The sequence below is a fragment of the Seriola aureovittata genome, chromosome 17, assembly GCF_021018895.1.
Source record: "Seriola aureovittata isolate HTS-2021-v1 ecotype China chromosome 17, ASM2101889v1, whole genome shotgun sequence".
NCBI lineage: Eukaryota > Metazoa > Chordata > Actinopteri > Carangiformes > Carangidae > Seriola > Seriola aureovittata.
Genome location: NC_079380.1, coordinates 21573113 through 21591776, shown reverse-complemented (window position 1 = coordinate 21591776; position 18664 = coordinate 21573113). Strand labels below are relative to the sequence as shown.

Here is an 18664-nt window from a genome sequence, read left to right as displayed (position 1 = left end):
TTATGACTTTTTATGCCTTACTATATTATGTCGTTTTTATGACTTTTTATGCTTACTATACTATGACTTTTTATGACTTTTTATGCTTTACTATACTACGACTTTTTTATGACTTTTTATGATTTTTTATGCCTTACTATACTATGACTTTTTTATGACTTTTTATGCCTTACTATACTATGTCGTTTTTATGACTTTTTATGCCTTACTGTACTGTGACATATTTAATGACTTTTTATGCCTTACTATACTATGACTTTTTTATGACTTTTTATGCCTTACTATACAACGACTTTTTTATGACATTTTATGCCTTACTATACCGTCACTTTTTTATGACTTTTTAATGCCTTACTATACTGTGACATATTTAATGACTTTTTATGCCTTACTATACTATGTCGTTTTATGACTTTTTATGCCTTACTATGTCGTTTTATGACTTTTTATGCCTTACTATACTATGACGTTTTTATGACTTTTTATACCTTACTATACTATGACTTTTTATGAATTTTTATGCCTTACTATACTACGACTTTTTTATGAGTTTTTATGCCTTACTATACTATGTCGTTTTTATGACTTTTTAGGCCTTACTATACTGTGACATATTTAATGACTTTTTATGCCTTACTATACTATGACTTTTTTATGATTTTTTATGCCTTACTATATTATGACTTTTTAATGAATTTTTACGCCTTACTATACTCTGACATATTTAATGACTTTCTATGCCGTACTATACAATGTCGTTTAATGACTTTCTATGCCGTACTATACAATGTCGTTTTTATGACTTTTTATGCCTTACTATACTATGTCGTTTTATGACTTTTGATGCCTTACTATACTATGACTTTTTTATGAATTTTTATGCCTTACTATACTACGACTTTTTTATGAGTTTTTATGCCTTACTATACTATGTCGTTTTTATGACTTTTTAGGCCTTACTATACTGTGACATATTTAATGACTTTTTATGCCTTACTATAGTATGTCGTTTTTATGACTTTTTATGCCTTACTATACTATGTCGTTTTATGACTGTTAATGCCTTACTATACTATGTCGTTTTATGACTGTTAATGCCTTACTATACTATGTCGTTTTATGACTTATTATGCCTTACTATACTATGACTTTTTTATGACTTTTTATGCTTTACTATACTACGACTTTTTTATGAATTTTTAATGCCTTACTATACTATGTCGTTTTTATGACTTTTTATGCCTTACTGTACTGTGACATATTTAATGACTTTTTATGCCTTACTATACTATGACTTTTTTATGACTTTTTATGCCTTACTATACAACGACTTTTTTATGACATTTTATGCCTTACTATACCGTCACTTTTTTATGACTTTTTAATGCCTTACTATACTGTGACATATTTAATGACTTTTTATGCCTTACTATACTATGTCGTTTTATGACTTTTTATGCCTTACTATGTCGTTTTTATGCCTTACTATGTCGTTTTATGACTTTTTATGCCTTACTATACTATGTCGTTTTATTACTTTTTATGCCTTACTATACTGTGACATATTTTGACTTTTTATGCCTTACTATACTATGTCGTTTTATGACATTTTATGCCTTACTATACTATGTCTTTTTTATGACTGTTTATGCCTTACTATACTATGTCTTTTTATGACTTTTTAAGCCTTAGTATACTATGTCTTTTTTATGAATTTTTATGCCTTACTATAATATGTCGTTTTATGACATTTTATGCCTTACTATGTCTTTTTTATGACTGTTTATGCCTTACTATACTATGTCGTTTTATGACTTTTTATGCCTTACTATACTATGACTTTTTTTAATAATTTTTTATGCCTTACTACACTATGACTTTATTATTACTTTTTAATGCCTTGCTATAATGTGACATATTTAAAGACTTTTTATGTCTTACTATACTATGTCGTTTTTTTTTACTTTTTATGCCTTACTATACTATGACGTTTAAATGCGTTATTATACTGTGATATTTTTATGACTTTTAATGCCTTAGTATAGTAATATGATTTTATCATTTACTATGCTATGACTATTTCATAACTTTTTATGCCTTACTATACTATGTCATTTTTATGACTTTTTATGACTAACTATACTACATTTTTATGCCCTTTAATGCCTTACTTTACCATGACATTTTTAATCCTCACTATGTTATCTAGTTTTGGTGTCTTATATTGCCTTACTATACTGTGTCGTTTGTTTGTCTTTTCATGCCTTAATATACTTTGTAGTTTTTATGGCTTATATTGCCTTAATATACTATGTTGTTTTTTTTTCACTTTTTATGCCTTACTATACTATGACCTTTTTTTGCTTACTATAGTATGATGTTTCTATACCTTATGGTATACTTTGTTGATTTGATTTCTTATATTGCCTTACAATGTCCGTTTTTCACTTTTCATGCGTTACTATACTACAATGTTTTCTTTTACTTTCTTTCCCTCAATATACTGTGATGTTTCCATGCCTTAGTAATGAATTTTTACGCACTACCATAAGATTTTTTTTATGTGTTAAATTACCATGACTTTTTTATACCTTCTTTGTAAGGTTTTGTCATGATCCGAACCCACAATAAGAACACACGTCAGTAGTGATAACATTTGTTTTATTGCACTCTTATTTCATGGTGTGGAATGTGGGCTGGTTATGATGCTGAGGGCATGGGGCTGTAGACAGTCCGGCACGATAATGGCAGAGATGTATTTATAGACAGGAATCCACAGGAATCCGCAGGCAAACAAAATCCAAGATGACAAGACAGGAGCTGAGCATGGCAGGTGGAAGGATGGCAGCAATATGAATCTGAAGCACAAAAACAAAAGGATTACAAAAAGTTCAGAAAGACTCAGTGCAAAGAGGTAGCAAACTGAGTTTGGTCATACTCTTAATACCACTTGAAGAAATGGAACGATCTCGCAGAGAATTGTAAGTTGAAGTGGTCCATTATACTGCAGCAGGTCGTGGAGATTGTATGATGAGAACCAGGGGAGTATGGCGAATGGAGCGAGCAGGAACCAGGAAGCCATGACCAACTGACACACACTTATGCAGACACAGACAAAAACTGCGGACAAACAAATACATGCGGCAGGGGAGAAGAGCAGAGCACATGAGAGCAAGGTCTTAATCCAAACAGTACTATTTTATGACTTTTTTTGCCTTACAATACTATGATATTTTTGTGCCTTGATATACTATGTGGATTTTTTGACTTTTCAGTCATACTATACTATGTTGTTTTTATGACTTTTAATGCCTTATCATACTTTGTTGTTTTTATGGCTTATATTGCCTTACTATACTATGTTGATTTTATTACTTTTTTTTGCCTTACTACACTATGATATTTTTATGCCTTACTATATTATGATGTTTTTATGCTTTATGATGCTTTACTACACTTTGATGTTTTTAGTCCACTCTTTACTGTCGTTTTGATGTCTTATATTGACTTACTATACTATGCCATTTTTACTAATTTTTATGCCTTACTATACTACGACTTTTTAATGACATTTTATGCCTTACTATACTGTGACTTTTTTATGAATTTTTATGCCTTACTATACTATGTCGATTGTATGACTTTTTATGCCTTACTATACTGTGTCGTTTTATAAATTTTTATGCCTTACTATACTATGTCGATTGTATGACTTTTTATGCCTTACTATACTATGTCGTTTTTATGACTTTTTATGCCTTACTATACTGTGACATATTTAATGACTTTTTATGCCTTACTATACTATGTCGTTTTATGACTTTTTATGCCTTACTTTTTAATGCCTTACTATATTGTGACATATTTAATTACTTTTTATGCCTTACTATACTGTGTCGTTTTATGACTTTTTATGCCTTGCTATACTATGTCGTTTTTATGACTTTTTATGCCTTACTATACTATGACTTTTTTATGACTTTTTATGCCTTACTATACTATGTCGTTTTTATGACTTTTTATGCCTTACTATACTATGACTTTTTTATGACTTTTTATGCCTTACTATACTATGACTTTTTTTGACTTTTTATGCTTTACTATACTACGACTTTTTTATGAGTTTTTATGCCTTACTATACTATGTCGTTTTTATGACTTTTTATGCCTTACTATACTGTGACATATTTAATGACTTTTTATGCCTAACTATAGTATGTCGTTTTTATGACTTTTTATGCCTTACTATACTATGTCGTTTTATGACTTTTGATGCCTTACTATACTATGTCGATTGGATGACTTTTTATGCCTTGCTATACTATGACTTTTTTATGACTTTTTAATGCCTTACTTTACTATGACATATTTAATTACTTTTTATGCCTTACTATACTATGACTTTTTTATGACATTTTATGCCTTGCTATACTATGACATTTGTATGATTTTTTATGCCTTATTATACTATGACTTTTTATGACTTTTTATGCCTTACTATACTGTGACATATTTAATGACTTTTTATGCCTTACTATACTATGTTGTTTTATGACTTTTTATGCCTTACTATACGATGACTTTTTTATGATTTTTTATGCCCTGCTATACTATGACTTTTTTATGACTTTTTATGCCTTACTATACTGTGACTTTCTTATGACTTTGTAATTCCTTACTATACTGTGACATATTTAATGACTTTTTATGCCTTACTATACTATGTCGATTGGATGACTTTTTATGCCTTACTATACTATGTCGTTTTATGACTTTTTATGCCTTACTATACTATGACATTTGTATGATTTTTTATGCCTTACTATACTATGACTTTTTATGACTTTTTATGCCTTACTATACTGTGACATATATAATGACTTTTTATGCCTTACTATATTATGTCGTTTTATGACTTTTTATGCCTTACTATACGATGACTTTTTTATGATTTTTTATGCCTTACTATACTGTGACATATTTAATGACTTTTTATACCTTACTATACTATGTCGATTGCATGACTTTTTATGCCTTACTATACTATGTCGTTTTATGACTTTTTATGCCTTACTATACAATGACTTTTTTATGATTTTTTATGCCTTACTATACTATGACTTTTTATGCCTTACTATACTGTGACATATATAATGACCTTTTATGCCTTACTATAATATGACTTTTTAATGACTTTTTATGCCTTACTATACTATGTCGTTTTTATGACTTTTTATGCCTTACTATACTATGTCGATTGGATGACTTTTTATGCCTTACTATACTATGTCGTTTTATGACTTTTTATGCCTTACTATACAATGACTTTTTTATGATTTTTTATGCCTTACTATACAATGACTTTTTTATGATTTTTTATGCCTTACTATACTATGACTTTTTATGCCTTACTATACTGTGACATATATAATGACCTTTTATGCCTTACTATAATATGACTTTTTAATGACTTTTTATGCCTTACTATACTATGTCGTTTTATGACATTTTATGCCTTACTATACTATGACATTTGTATGATTTTTTATGCCTTATTATACTATGACTTTTTATGACTTTTTATGCCTTACTATACTGTGACATATTTAATGACTTTTTATGCCTTACTATACTATGTTGTTTTATGACTTTTTATGCCTTACTATACGATGACTTTTTTATGATTTTTTATGCCCTGCTATACTATGACTTTTTTATGACTTTTTATGCCTTACTATACTGTGACTTTCTTATGACTTTGTAATTCCTTACTATACTGTGACATATTTAATGACTTTTTATGCCTTACTATACTATGTCGTTTTATGATTTTTTATGCCTTACTATACTATGACTTTTTTATGACTTTTTATGCCTTACTATATTATGTCGTTTTATGACTTTTTATGCCTTACTATACGATGACTTTTTTATGATTTTTTATGCCTTACTATACTATGTTGTTTTTATGACTTTTTATGCCTTACTATACTGTGACATATTTAATGACTTTTTATGCCTTACTATACTATGTCGATTGTATGACTTTTTATGCCTTACTATACTGTGACATATTTAATGACTTTTTATGCCTTACTATACTCTGTCGATTGGATGACTTTTTATGCCTTACTATACTATGTCGTTTTATGACTTTTTATGCCTTACTATACAATGACTTTTTTATGATTTTTTATGCCTTACTATACTATGACTTTTTATGCCTTACTATACTGTGACATATATAATGACCTTTTATGCCTTACTATAATATGACTTTTTAATGACTTTTTATGCCTTACTATACTATGTCGTTTTATGACTTTTTATGCCTTACTATACTATGACATTTGTATTATTTTTTATGCCTTACTATACTATGACTTTTTATGACTTTTTATGCCTTACTATACTGTGACATATTTAATGACTTTTTATGCCTTACTATACTATGTTGTTTTATGACTTTTTATGCCTTACTATACTATGACTTTTTTATGATTTTTTATGCCCTGCTATACTATGACTTTTTTATGACTTTTTATGCCTTACTATACTGTGACTTTCTTATGACTTTGTAATTCCTTACTACACTGTGACATATTTAATGACTTTTTATGCCTTACTATACTATGTCGTTTTATGATTTTTTATGCTTACTATACTATGACTTTTTATGACTTTTTATGCCTTACTATATTATGTCGTTTTATGACTTTTTATGCCTTACTATACGATGACTTTTTTATGATTTTTTATGCCTTACTATACTATGTCGATTGTATGACTTTTTATGCCTTACTATACTGTGACATATTTAATGACTTTTTATGCCTTACTATACTATGTCGATTGGATGACTTTTTATGCCTTACTATACTATGTCGTTTTATGACTTTTTATGCCTTACTATACAATGACTTTTTTATGATTTTTTATGCCTTACTATACTATGACTTTTTATGCCTTACTATACTGTGACATATATAATGACCTTTTATGCCTTACTATAATATGACTTTTTAATGACTTTTTATGCCTTACTATACTATGACTTTTTTATGACTTTTTATGCATTGCTATACTATGTCGTTTTATGACTTTTTATGCCTTGCAATACTATGACTTTTTTATGACTTTTTAATGCCTTACTATACTATGACATATTTAATTACTTTTTATGCCTTACTATACTATGACTTTTTTATGACTTTTTATGCCTCACTATACTATGTCGTTTTATGACTTTTTATGCCTTACTATACGATGACTTTTTTATGATTTTTTATGCCTTACTATACTATGACTTTTTTATGACTTTTTATGCCTTACTATACTATGTCGTTTTATGACTTTTTATGCCTTACTATACTGTGACTTTTTTATGACTTTTTATGCCTTACTATACTGTGACTTTTTTATGACTTTTTATGCCTTACTATACTATAACTTTTTTATGTCTTTTTAATGCCTTACTATACTGTGACATATTTAATGAGTTTTTATGCCTTACTATACTATGTTTTTTTACGACTTTTTATGCCTTACTATACTATGTCGTTTTATGACTTTTTATGCCTTACTATACGATGACTTTTTTATGATTTTTTATGCCTTACTATACTATGACTTTTTTATGACTTTTTATGCCTTACTATACTATGTCGTTTTATGACTTTTTATGCCTTACTATACTGTGACTTTTTTATGACTTTTTATGCCTTACTATACTGTGACTTTTTTATGACTTTTTATGCCTTACTATACTATGACTTTTTTATGACTTTTTAATGCCTTACTATACTGTGACATATTTAATGAGTTTTTATGCCTTACTATACTATGTTTTTTTACGACTTTTTATGCCTTACTATACTATGTCTTTTTATGACTTTTTATGCCTTACTATACTATGTTGTTTTTATGACTTTTTATGCCTTACTAGACTGTGACATATTTAATGACTTTTTATGCCTTACTATACTATGTCAATTGTATGACTGTTTATGCATTACTGTACTCTGTCGTTTTATGACTTTTTATGCCTTACTATACGATGACTTTTTTATGATTTTTTATGCCTTACTATACTGTGACATATTTAATGACTTTTCATGCCTTACTATACAATGTCGTTTTATGACTTTTTATGCCTTACTATACTATGAATTTCTTATGACTTTTTATGACTTATAATACTATGTCTTTTTCAATTATTTTTTAATGCCTTAATATACTATGATGTTTTATGACTTTTTATGACTTTGTAATTTCATGACTTTTTGTGCCTTACCATACTATGAAGTTTTTATGATTTTTTTATGCCTTTCTATAATATGACCTTTTTATGTCTTGATATAATATGACATTTTTATAACTTTTTAATTTTTATCATACTATGAAGTTTTTATGATTTTTTATGCCTTACTATACAATGTCGTTTTATCAGTTTTTATGCCTTACTATACTATGACTTTTTTATGATTTTTTTATGCCTTACTATACTATGTCGTTTTTATGACTTTTTATGCCTTACTATACATTGACATATTTAATGACTTTTTATGCACTACTATACTGTGACATATTTAATGACTTTTTATGCCTTACTACACTATGTCGTTTTTATGACTTTTTATGCCTTACTATACTATGACGTATTTAATGACTTTTGATGCCTTACTACACTGTTACTTTTTTATTACTTTTTATGCCTTACTATACAATGTCGTTTTATGACTTTTTATGCCTTACTATACTATGACTTTTTATGATTTTTTATGCCTTACTATACTATGTCGTTTTTATGACTTTTTATGCCTTACTATACATTGACATATTTAATGACTTTTTATGCCTTACTATACTATGACATTTTTATGATTTTTTATGTCTTACTATACTATGTCGTTTTTATGACTTTTTATGCCTTACTATACTATGACGTATTTAATGACTTTTGATGCCTTACTACACTGTTACTTTTTTATTACTTTTTATGCCTTACTATACAATGTCGTTTTATGACTTTTTATGCCTTACTATACTATGACATTTTTATGATTTTTTTATGCCTTACTATACTATGACTTTTTTATGACTTTTTATGCCTTACTATACTGTGACCTATTTAATGACTTTTCATACCTTACTATACTATGTCAATTGTATGATTGTTTATACCTAACTATACTTTGACATATTTAATGACTTTTTATACCTTACTATACTATGTCAATTGTATGATTGTTTATGCCTTACTGTACTATGTCGTTTTATGACTTTTTAATGCCTTACTATACTGTGACATATTTAATGACTTTTTATACCTTACTATACTATGTGGTTTTATGACTTTTTATGCCTTACTATACTATGAATTTCTTATGACTTTTTATGCCTTATAATACTATGTCTTTTTCAATTATTTTTTAATGCCTTAATATACTATGATGTTTTATGACTTTTTATGACTTTGTAATTTTATGACTTTTTATACCTAACTATACTTTGACTTTCATGACTTTTTGTGCCTTACTATACTATGTAGTTTTTATGATTTTTTTATGCCTTACTATACTATGACGTATTTAATGACTTTTTATGCCTTACTACACTGTTACTTTTTTATTACTTTTTATGCCTTACTATACAATGTCGTTTTATGACTTTTTATGCCTTACTATACTATGACTTTCTTATGACTTTTTATGCCTTATAATACTATGTCTTTTTTAATAATTTTTTAATGCCTTAATATACTATGTGATTTTTATGACTTTTTATGACTTTGTATTTTTATGACTTTTTATACCTAACTATACTATGCATTTATGACTTTTTGTGCATTTCTATAATATGGGCTTTTTATGTCTTGCTAAAAAACAACATTTTCATAACTTTTACATTTTTATCATACTATGTCGTTTTTATGATTTTTTATGTCTTACTATACTATGTCGTTTTTATGACTTTTTATGCCTTACTATAATGTGACATTTTTATGACTTTTTATGCCTTACTTTACTATTAAGTTTTTATGCCTCACTAATATATGTCATTTTAATTACCTTTAATGCCTTACTATAGTGTGTGGTTTTCATGACTTTTTATGCATTACCATAATATGACCATATTTTTACACCTCACTACTGTATGACATTTTTAGGCATTCATACACCTCTATGTTTTGATGTCTTAATATACTGTGACTTTTTTATGCCTTACTAAACTATGACTTTTTATGCCTTAGTATATGATGAATTTTTTTCTTCCTTAGTATACAATGATGTTTTTATTTAAACCAACAGCAACAAACAGCAAACTAACAAAAAATTATAATCAGCAACAAAAAAAGAACGACCAGAATATAAAAAACAAATAAACTTGGATATATAAATGAAATATACTGTATATCATTAACATTTATGGTCACAACATGTTATACAATATAAAAATTCATCATATAAATATTTTTGATATATTTACAAATCCAAATTTTAAGTATTTTCTATATAACTTATACCTTCCTCTATCCTGAGGATATTTAATAATAATAATGTATCCCATCATAGGTCACATTTATGGCAACACTACTATTGATATAAGGACATATATCATATATTACATTTTTGTATGCGTTTTGTCCTTATTAAACATAAATGTACTTTTACCTCACAGTGCTTTTATGAGAACAAAAGCTTTCAGATAACTATGGAACAGTGACAGTCCCTGCCCAGTGCAACTTGGCAGACAACTGAAATGAAAAAGCGGCTGAAACTCAGACTCACAAAGAGACACCAGACATGTTGCTGTCTGCCCCCTTGTGGTCAAAACCTACTAAGTGGAGCTCAAAGATTGGATCCAGATATTAAATATGAAAACACAAACCACAGAATACAGAATGCAGAATGTCACAAACCAATATCAACTACAGGATTGCACACTGGGATATAACATGTCATGATCTGCACTGGTATGTAATGTATGATATAACCAAAGCAACAATGCATAAGCTCAGCCTCTATCCACTGCATCTAAAGCCCAGATGATAGTATACAGAGGATTGGATGTCCACACAATAAGAGTGCTACCCACAAAACCACTTACTTTATTCATAGCCGACTCTGGTATGCATGAAGTGTGTGTGTGATGCCGAGCTGCGGTCAGATATACAGCAGTGGGAAACCATAGTGATCTGTGCTCTCTCACCCTCTCTGCCACAGACTTAAAACCCAAGTAGCAGAGTTCACCTGCAGATGGCTGCAACAGTGAACGGCCGGGCTCTGCTGAGTGACACTCATATGCCCCCTGCAGGTGTAAAAGAGAGATTACCTCATTGTGGAATATGAGGGATTTAACAAACCCTTTTTTTTGTTCCCTTCTATGTTGTTAAAGAGACATATTATAGACTGAAGTGGGAATAAAATATAGACAAAGAATAAAAAATTATAGATTAGAAAGCAAAGCCTCCCTCCCTCTCCTGCTTGTGGTCTAGGATATCTTGCAAGTGCTGTAATTCCTCACTTAAACCTTTCATTTCCTGTATATTTGCACCCTCCTCTCCTCTCTTCTCTTCTCTTCTCCTCTCCTCTCCTCTCCTCTCCTGCCAAAGCAAATGAAATACCAGACATTCTCTGCTCATTTTCAAACAGCATATGAATAGGTGTATTGATGCAAGTGTTACATGTACTTCAGTTCCCACAATTAGCCATATGAAAGCATCTCCTCTCGAAACCTCTTCCAAGACCATTCCTCGGAGTCTTTCCATGTCTCCGGACTTTTATGCTATTAGGTTCAATGAGAGCCTCACTGTTAGTCTGTCTCTCTGGAGCTTTCCTGACCTCTCCCTGACTGCCTGAGAGCCGCCAGCTAAGACTAGTAATGAGATATTAGCCCTGACAGTGGTGACTGGGGAGGGGTGGAAAGTGCTATTCCCTCAACGCTTCTCCTCTTTTCTCTCTTCTCTCCGAGCCCTATCTGAAGATTTACCTCCCCTCACTCTCGCATCGAGCTGTAGCATCACTCCCCATCCACTCCCCTTGTTCTTTCCTCCTTCTTTCTTGTTCTGCTCTGTCTTCCTCTCTTTCCCTCCCAGCCCGTCTCTCCTTCCTCCTCTGGTTTTCTGTGGGACTTCTTTCTCACACCAAATTTCTTTGCTATTATGTGTCTGCACATTGCGGCAGTGTGTGTGTGGGTGAGGGACTAAAGTGAAACTTCCACCTTGGCTCCACATGCCTACAGCTGGGATTTGGGTGCAGAGGAGGCTGTCTAAGATCAGTGTGGTGCATAGGAGACAAAATATGCTGTAGCAGAGCTGGGTCTGAGGCATTTAACAGACTGCATGAATATACAACTACTTGTCCCCATGGATATATCAACTTGAATTTCTTGCTGCTGCTGTTTTTTTTAAATAAAATCACATTGTGGAGTGAGCCAGCGTGAAACACTGGTATGTTAGACTTTATTCTGATGTTATTAAGTGTGAGAAAGAAGTCCCACAGAAAACCAGAGGAGGAAGGAGAGACAGGCTGGGAGGGAAAGAGAGGAAGACATAACATCAGAAAAGCATACAAAATGTTTCACATATCTTGATTAGAGACAAAAAAGACAATCTTAAGGAACATGTATCATGTATTCCCAGGGTTATCATTAAATCCACGATATATGCTAAAGCTCAGAAATCCTGGATGTAAGGGCTTACGGAGACAGGCATGTACACAGTGAAGATGAAAGGGCCCAGACATTTTCTGTAAAAGGAGATACTTAAATAGAATATATATAATTCAATGCATCGCAAAGATCTGAATTTAATGAGTTAATAAATGTAAACAGTTGCAAAAACAGAGCTGTGTGTACGGTACTAAGTGAGAAAATATTTAGAGATCATTTTAAGAAAGATATGACAAATTGGAGAAAAAAAAAACATTAAAGCCATACAAAAAGGTTATAGAAAAAACAGAAAAAAGATCTGATGAAGCCTTCAGTGTAACTGTGGGTCCCACACATAAAAGCAAGAAGACACCCAGACCGAAAGAGACACAGTGTTATTTTTGGTCTTTCTGTGTCTCTTTGTAGTTGTTTTGCATTGCTTACTGGTTATTTTGCAACTCTTTGAAAGTCTTGTGTCTCTTTATAGTTGTTTTGTGTCTCTTTGTTGTTGTTTTGTGTCTCTTTGTAGTTGTTTTGTGTCTCTTTGTAGTTGTTTTGTGTCTCTTTGTTGTTGTTTTGTGTCTCTTTGTAGTTGTCTTGTGTCTCTTTGTTGTTGTTTTGTGTCTCTTTGTTGCTGTTTTGTGTCTCTTTATAGTTGTTTTGTGTCTCTTTGTTGCTGTTTTGCGTCTCTTTATAGTTGTTTTGTGTCTCTTTGTTGTTGTTTTGTGTCTCTTTATAGTTGTTTTGTGTCTCTTTGTTGTTGTTTTGTGTCTCTTTATAGTTGTTTTGTGTCTCTTTGTTGTTGTTTTGTGTCTCTTTGTTGTTGTTTTGTGTCTCTGTCAGTGACATTTTGCTCAGGTGCTGCTGCTGGTTGAAAATCTGCAGCTCAGCTTCAGTATTAAGCTCAAACTGGATTACTGGTTTAACAGATACTCAGATGAGACTTTCTACTTTTAACTGAGCGCTCTGACTTTCCAGTAAGAAACAGTCACATCAAACAGACGCTCTGGTCTATGAGCCCCCCTGGCTCTTTGGGCCCCTGGACGTGCCCCGTAGGCCTTTTCAGTCATCCATCCATGAGTGTAACATTTACGATCATATCAAACCTTCAGGGACCAGACTGTTTTAAAATGCTCAGCATGCTGTCCATTTTATTATCTCACAGCCGCTCACAACATACAGGATCTATAATGTGTGTTCCTGCGCTTCCTGGATTTAATGAGCAGCATCGCAGTGTTATAGACTCAGTTAAGTATTAATGAGTACATTACTACACTGTGGGCTCGAGACGGGATGTTTAGCTAGCCAAGGGCAAAACCTACCTTGTACAGACACACACACACACACACACACACACACACACACACACACACACACACACACACACACACACACAGGACAGAATAATAAAGCTGAACAGATTGTGAATTTATGGGCAACATTTGAAGCCATAAACATATAAATATGCATTAATCCAAGCATATGTGTGTGTGTGTGTGTGTGTGTGTGTGTGTGTGTTGTTCAGCATGTGTACTCGTGTGTGAAGGGAAAAACAGAAGAGAGACATTATGTTGAACACACCACCGTACACAGATGTTCCTGTTAAAAGCTCTCTGGATGGGTGCAGCAGTAAAAATAAGTAATTACTTAATTCATACATTTACTGCTCATGCTAAACATATACAGCAATGACAGTCAAGTAATGAAACAGACTCTGAGTATCAGCTCTCTTATTAATTTGTTCCCAGCTTATTTTTTCATCCAGTAAATATATAGCTGCTGGAAATGTAAAAAAAGAAAAAAAGCCTCTCATAAATAACCTTTTCAGGTTTCTTTTTCTGTCTCATTCCTTTTCATTCGTATCCAGTAATGAATGCAGCATTTATCAGGTCTGCAGGCAGAGAGGAAACACAGGAAACATGTGTGCAGAGTGAAATTACACGGAGAGGCGGAGAGTTACAGGGAAGCTGCGGCATCGCTGACTGACACATGACCACGTGCCACTGCAGAATGTAAAATCACATCCTATCAACTCAAAAGACTAATTTCCCCTCAGTGGGACCGTGTTTTATCATTCTCCTGTGCACCGCCTCCGAGGGATGCCTCTGAGCACTTGCTGCACCGAACAACCTTTCGCTTCTTTATTTTCTCCTCTATTCATCTCCCTTTCTTTAATCTTTTTTATCGCTCTTTCCTGCATTCAGATGTGCAAAAAACCATTCTCTATCTGTTTAGCCCTTTTGCACCCATCTCTTTTTTTTCTCCTCGGTCGCCTCTCTGTTATTCATAGCGGTATAGTGGTACTGATTTGCAGGCAATGCTGCTCTTCTGCTTGAGATTTGTGTGATAGGCAGGCGGTGAAGAATCTAATTACAGCAGAAGCATTCATACTCCCGACGTGTCAGGCATGCCAACACGCAAGATACACATATTAATCCCTCTACATGTTGTCACCGTTTCTTCCTCTGGGGGGGGTGTTTGTTGACAAGAAGGTGTGCTGTGTGTGTGTGTCTGCGTTTGCTTGAGAAATCATGCATATGCTACAGTAGAACATACATGATTGTGTACGTGTGCGCGTGTGTTAGTGCGTGTTTGTTTTCTGGGTTGTCTCTGCATCATTAGCTTCGATCAATTGCTATCAATGCCGGTTCCAGTGCTTTCAAGCCAGTGCAAGCGTCATCCACCTCCGCTATCCTGGCCCTGTGTCATGACAACGTCGGGCTCTCTGATTTGGTGATATCCAATTAGTCTCTCCCTCTGAGGAGAAATCGCTCCAATCTAATAAGTCCCTTAATACCAGTGAAAGCCTTAAAGCCCAGATTACAGCCTCACCTGATCTACCCACCCATCCTTTTTCTAATCCACTGTACTTCACTTTCACTGTTGTGGTTTCTCTTGTCTTTCTGGACCTTTTTCCGTTTGCTCTACACCCACTCTGAGCAGTTGGCTCAACTACTATCACTACGTGGGCATCCCAGAGTGTGAAGGGAGAGTTTATGCTTTTCAGGAGGATGAAAAACCAAACGCTTCCCTAGTCAGGTCAAGTTTATTCTCAGTCCATGTGATTCTTCCTCTCCCTGCAGGATTAAGAACAAATCTGGGCCCTTTTATGTTTCTCACACCTCATTAGTACAGTGCAGATGCACCTAGGTGTTATATATAAAAGTGTTTATATATTCCTCTCTGCAGCTGAGCTTCAGTCTGCTCAGTCCTGAGGGAGTGATCAATTAAACTATAAGTAAAGAGCAAAGCAGTTGAAATATCAGGCGTTAGTTATGGGGTTAAAGTTGTAAATGCACAGAGGGGGCTTTAAAGATCACCAGTTGAAGCAGTCATGAGGATGACAGATGATAATGGTTTTGATGTTTGTTCTCTCATTAAGCTGCTGCAGCGTCAGAAATCTACCCACTGCTCCCGAAAATGATTTCAGAGAGCAGATGAATCGTCTTCCCGTCTCGTTCCCTCTGTTAGTTTTGTTGTTGTGGGACTGCCGGTGTGATTCACTCCCCGGTGCAGAGCCCCCTCCTCACCCTCCTGTTTCTGTTCAAATGTTTTGCGGCTAGAAATCGGATTTTGGCCACAGGATCTGCGGCGAAGTCTGTTTCTCTGTCTGTTGTACACCGGCACCGTTTCACATGTTTCACTCCTCTGTTTTCACTTGAATGAACAACATTTTGTGTTCAGCTGAAGTGAGACAGGATGTTTGCTTTCCAAGGATAATTTAGATAGAAGCGTAGTTCGCATGTAAGCTGTGTGTAGCTATAATTGTCTTGTTTCTGCCTTTAATTTTGATATTGATCACTTTCACTTTCACAAACCAAACCACCTTTTTAAATGACCAGGTACAAATTAAACAACGAGCAGGCTCAGCTTATATGTCCTTTTACTCTCATGGTGCCAAAAACACACAATTTATGAATAGTTTGACACTGAATGTTTGGATCCTAAATTGTTTTCTATCTGATGATATGACAGAACCTACTGTAACGGTTTGTTTGTACATATACAATAGGTGCCTGATTAATATTGTATCTATAGACTGTATATACTAAATAATGACACTGTAATTCTCAGGCTGTGATCCGAAGCTTTACCATAATAATCAAAGCGTTTAAATCTCCTGATGTAAGCAGATACAACCTGTAGCTGCACTGTTGTTGTGTCATGCACTCTTATCCTTCTTGTGTTTACTGTTCCCTTCATCAGATAAACTACGATTGTATAACGTAACCATGCTTCACCATAGCAACGGTGAAACCTTTAAAGCTACTGATATGCAAATACTGTATATTCACATGCAAGATTATACATCTGTTAAATATAAAAGCAAAACTATAAAACTATCGACATCACTGCCTTTTCTTCAAGTTTCTGTGATACTTTTGTGTTCACTTTCAGCCAATCACACGCTTTCCCTGCAGAGACTCAAAGCAGTCATCCTGTGTGACAGATCTGATATCAGTGCGGCTGACACATACAAGAAAATCTCTACAGTTTTTGTAAACAGTAATTGGGTTTTGTAAGATGGGTTTTGATGTAACAGTGAGGTGCAAGTTTCCCCATGAAGGAAATAAAAAAGTACATCTCTCCTGTTTCTCATTTTGTCCTTGCTTTCATTTCTGATTCATATAAAAAGGTTGGGTTTCAACAAATAGTATTCAGCATGTTCTGTGCAACATGAATCTCAATGTTTATTCTCCTGTTTTTTATTCTGACTTTGCCATAATGGCTGTCAGATAGTTGGATTGTCCACTGCCTCCTTTCTTTCCTTCGCATGATGTTTTCTTTCCTGCTTCAAATGGAATATGGCATATTAATAATTACATACCCACACACCTGCTGCTGCACGTGCAGCTCACAGCTCGCCCTCAGTCTGTGAGGTGAGAAACAACACTGTTTTATGGCAGAGGGGACCTTGCTGTAAAGTTTTGCATCTGTGCTCTGAAATCCCAATTTTAAGAGAATCACTGAGGAGTTTCAGAGGACTGAGGGTGGGGGGTGGGGGGTGGGGAGTTTGGCGAAGTCCCAGCCGGGGGAATAATGCTCTCGCTGTGCCTACAATGCATCGCTGCACAGTGACAATCAAAAGGAAAGATTGATTTTTTTCCCCCTTCAGGTGGAGAGGAGCCTGCAGCAAACTCTAAAAGACGAGTTTCAGTATATTGATGGATGAGACATTTGTGCCTTGACATGACACCTCAGAGCAGAAATCATATTGAAAACCTTCGCTGAGGAGAAAGCTCAGAACTGACTAATTTACAACTCATTTCATTCCTACATGGACATATAGCGATGATGGATTTCATTTGATTTATTTGGGTAATCAAAAAAATCTCGGAGGCGACGGAACCATTTTCACTTGACGAATGCTTCACTGACAAATACGCTCAAGGAAATGATATAGAGGGAATAAAAGTACAACCCTGGTTAAGTGTCTGTGCTCAACGACACTCAAAGAGTTCCTGACAATGTTTTGAGAAACGCTCATGACGACAAAAGACGTAAGCCTGAGAAATGAGATTCAGGTCAATATGCCCTTCAGAGAATTCTCACCAGTGTCCAATTAGTTCAGCACGCTGGCGTCTTAAAGTCTTACATAACTCTGACACACAAAGGAAAAATTCACTGCATCCCTGGATGGAGACTAAAATAGAAGAGAAATAGATTGTTGCAACTAACAATAAAAAAGACAAATCATCCGCTTATTGATGCAATTGCAATAGAAGTGACAATAAAATCCACCTTTTCCTCCTGAAAACTTCCTCCTGCACCAATGATCAGTGCACAGAAGGTCAGAATAATAACTTTAATCTTTCTGCAGAACAAGACGTTGAAACCACAGCACAAGTTACTGAAAACAAAGTATCTACTGCCTCCTCAGTCATTATGTTAATAAGTCACCATCACAATATGATGACTTGCAAAAAAACCCAAAAAACAAAGTATTCTTCACAGGCTTATTCAGCAGTAGACAGATACTCAGGAACTGGACTTTTAAATGGAAATATAAAGT

At 33.4% G+C, this 18664-nt stretch overlaps 1 long non-coding RNA gene across 1 annotated transcript in view; it reads right to left on the bottom strand.

Annotated features, from left to right (window-relative positions):
* Positions 1-1977: 1977 nt before the first annotated feature.
* The window catches only part of LOC130185689 (uncharacterized), a 26825-nt gene continuing 10138 nt past the window's right edge, over positions 1978-18664 (bottom strand). Inside the window, exons 2-4 of the long non-coding RNA XR_008830190.1 lie at positions 11110-11310; positions 2939-3120; positions 1978-2858 (exon numbers count right to left, since the gene is read on the bottom strand). This is a non-coding gene — a long non-coding RNA (uncharacterized LOC130185689). The remainder of the gene's footprint in view (positions 2859-2938; positions 3121-11109; positions 11311-18664) is intronic.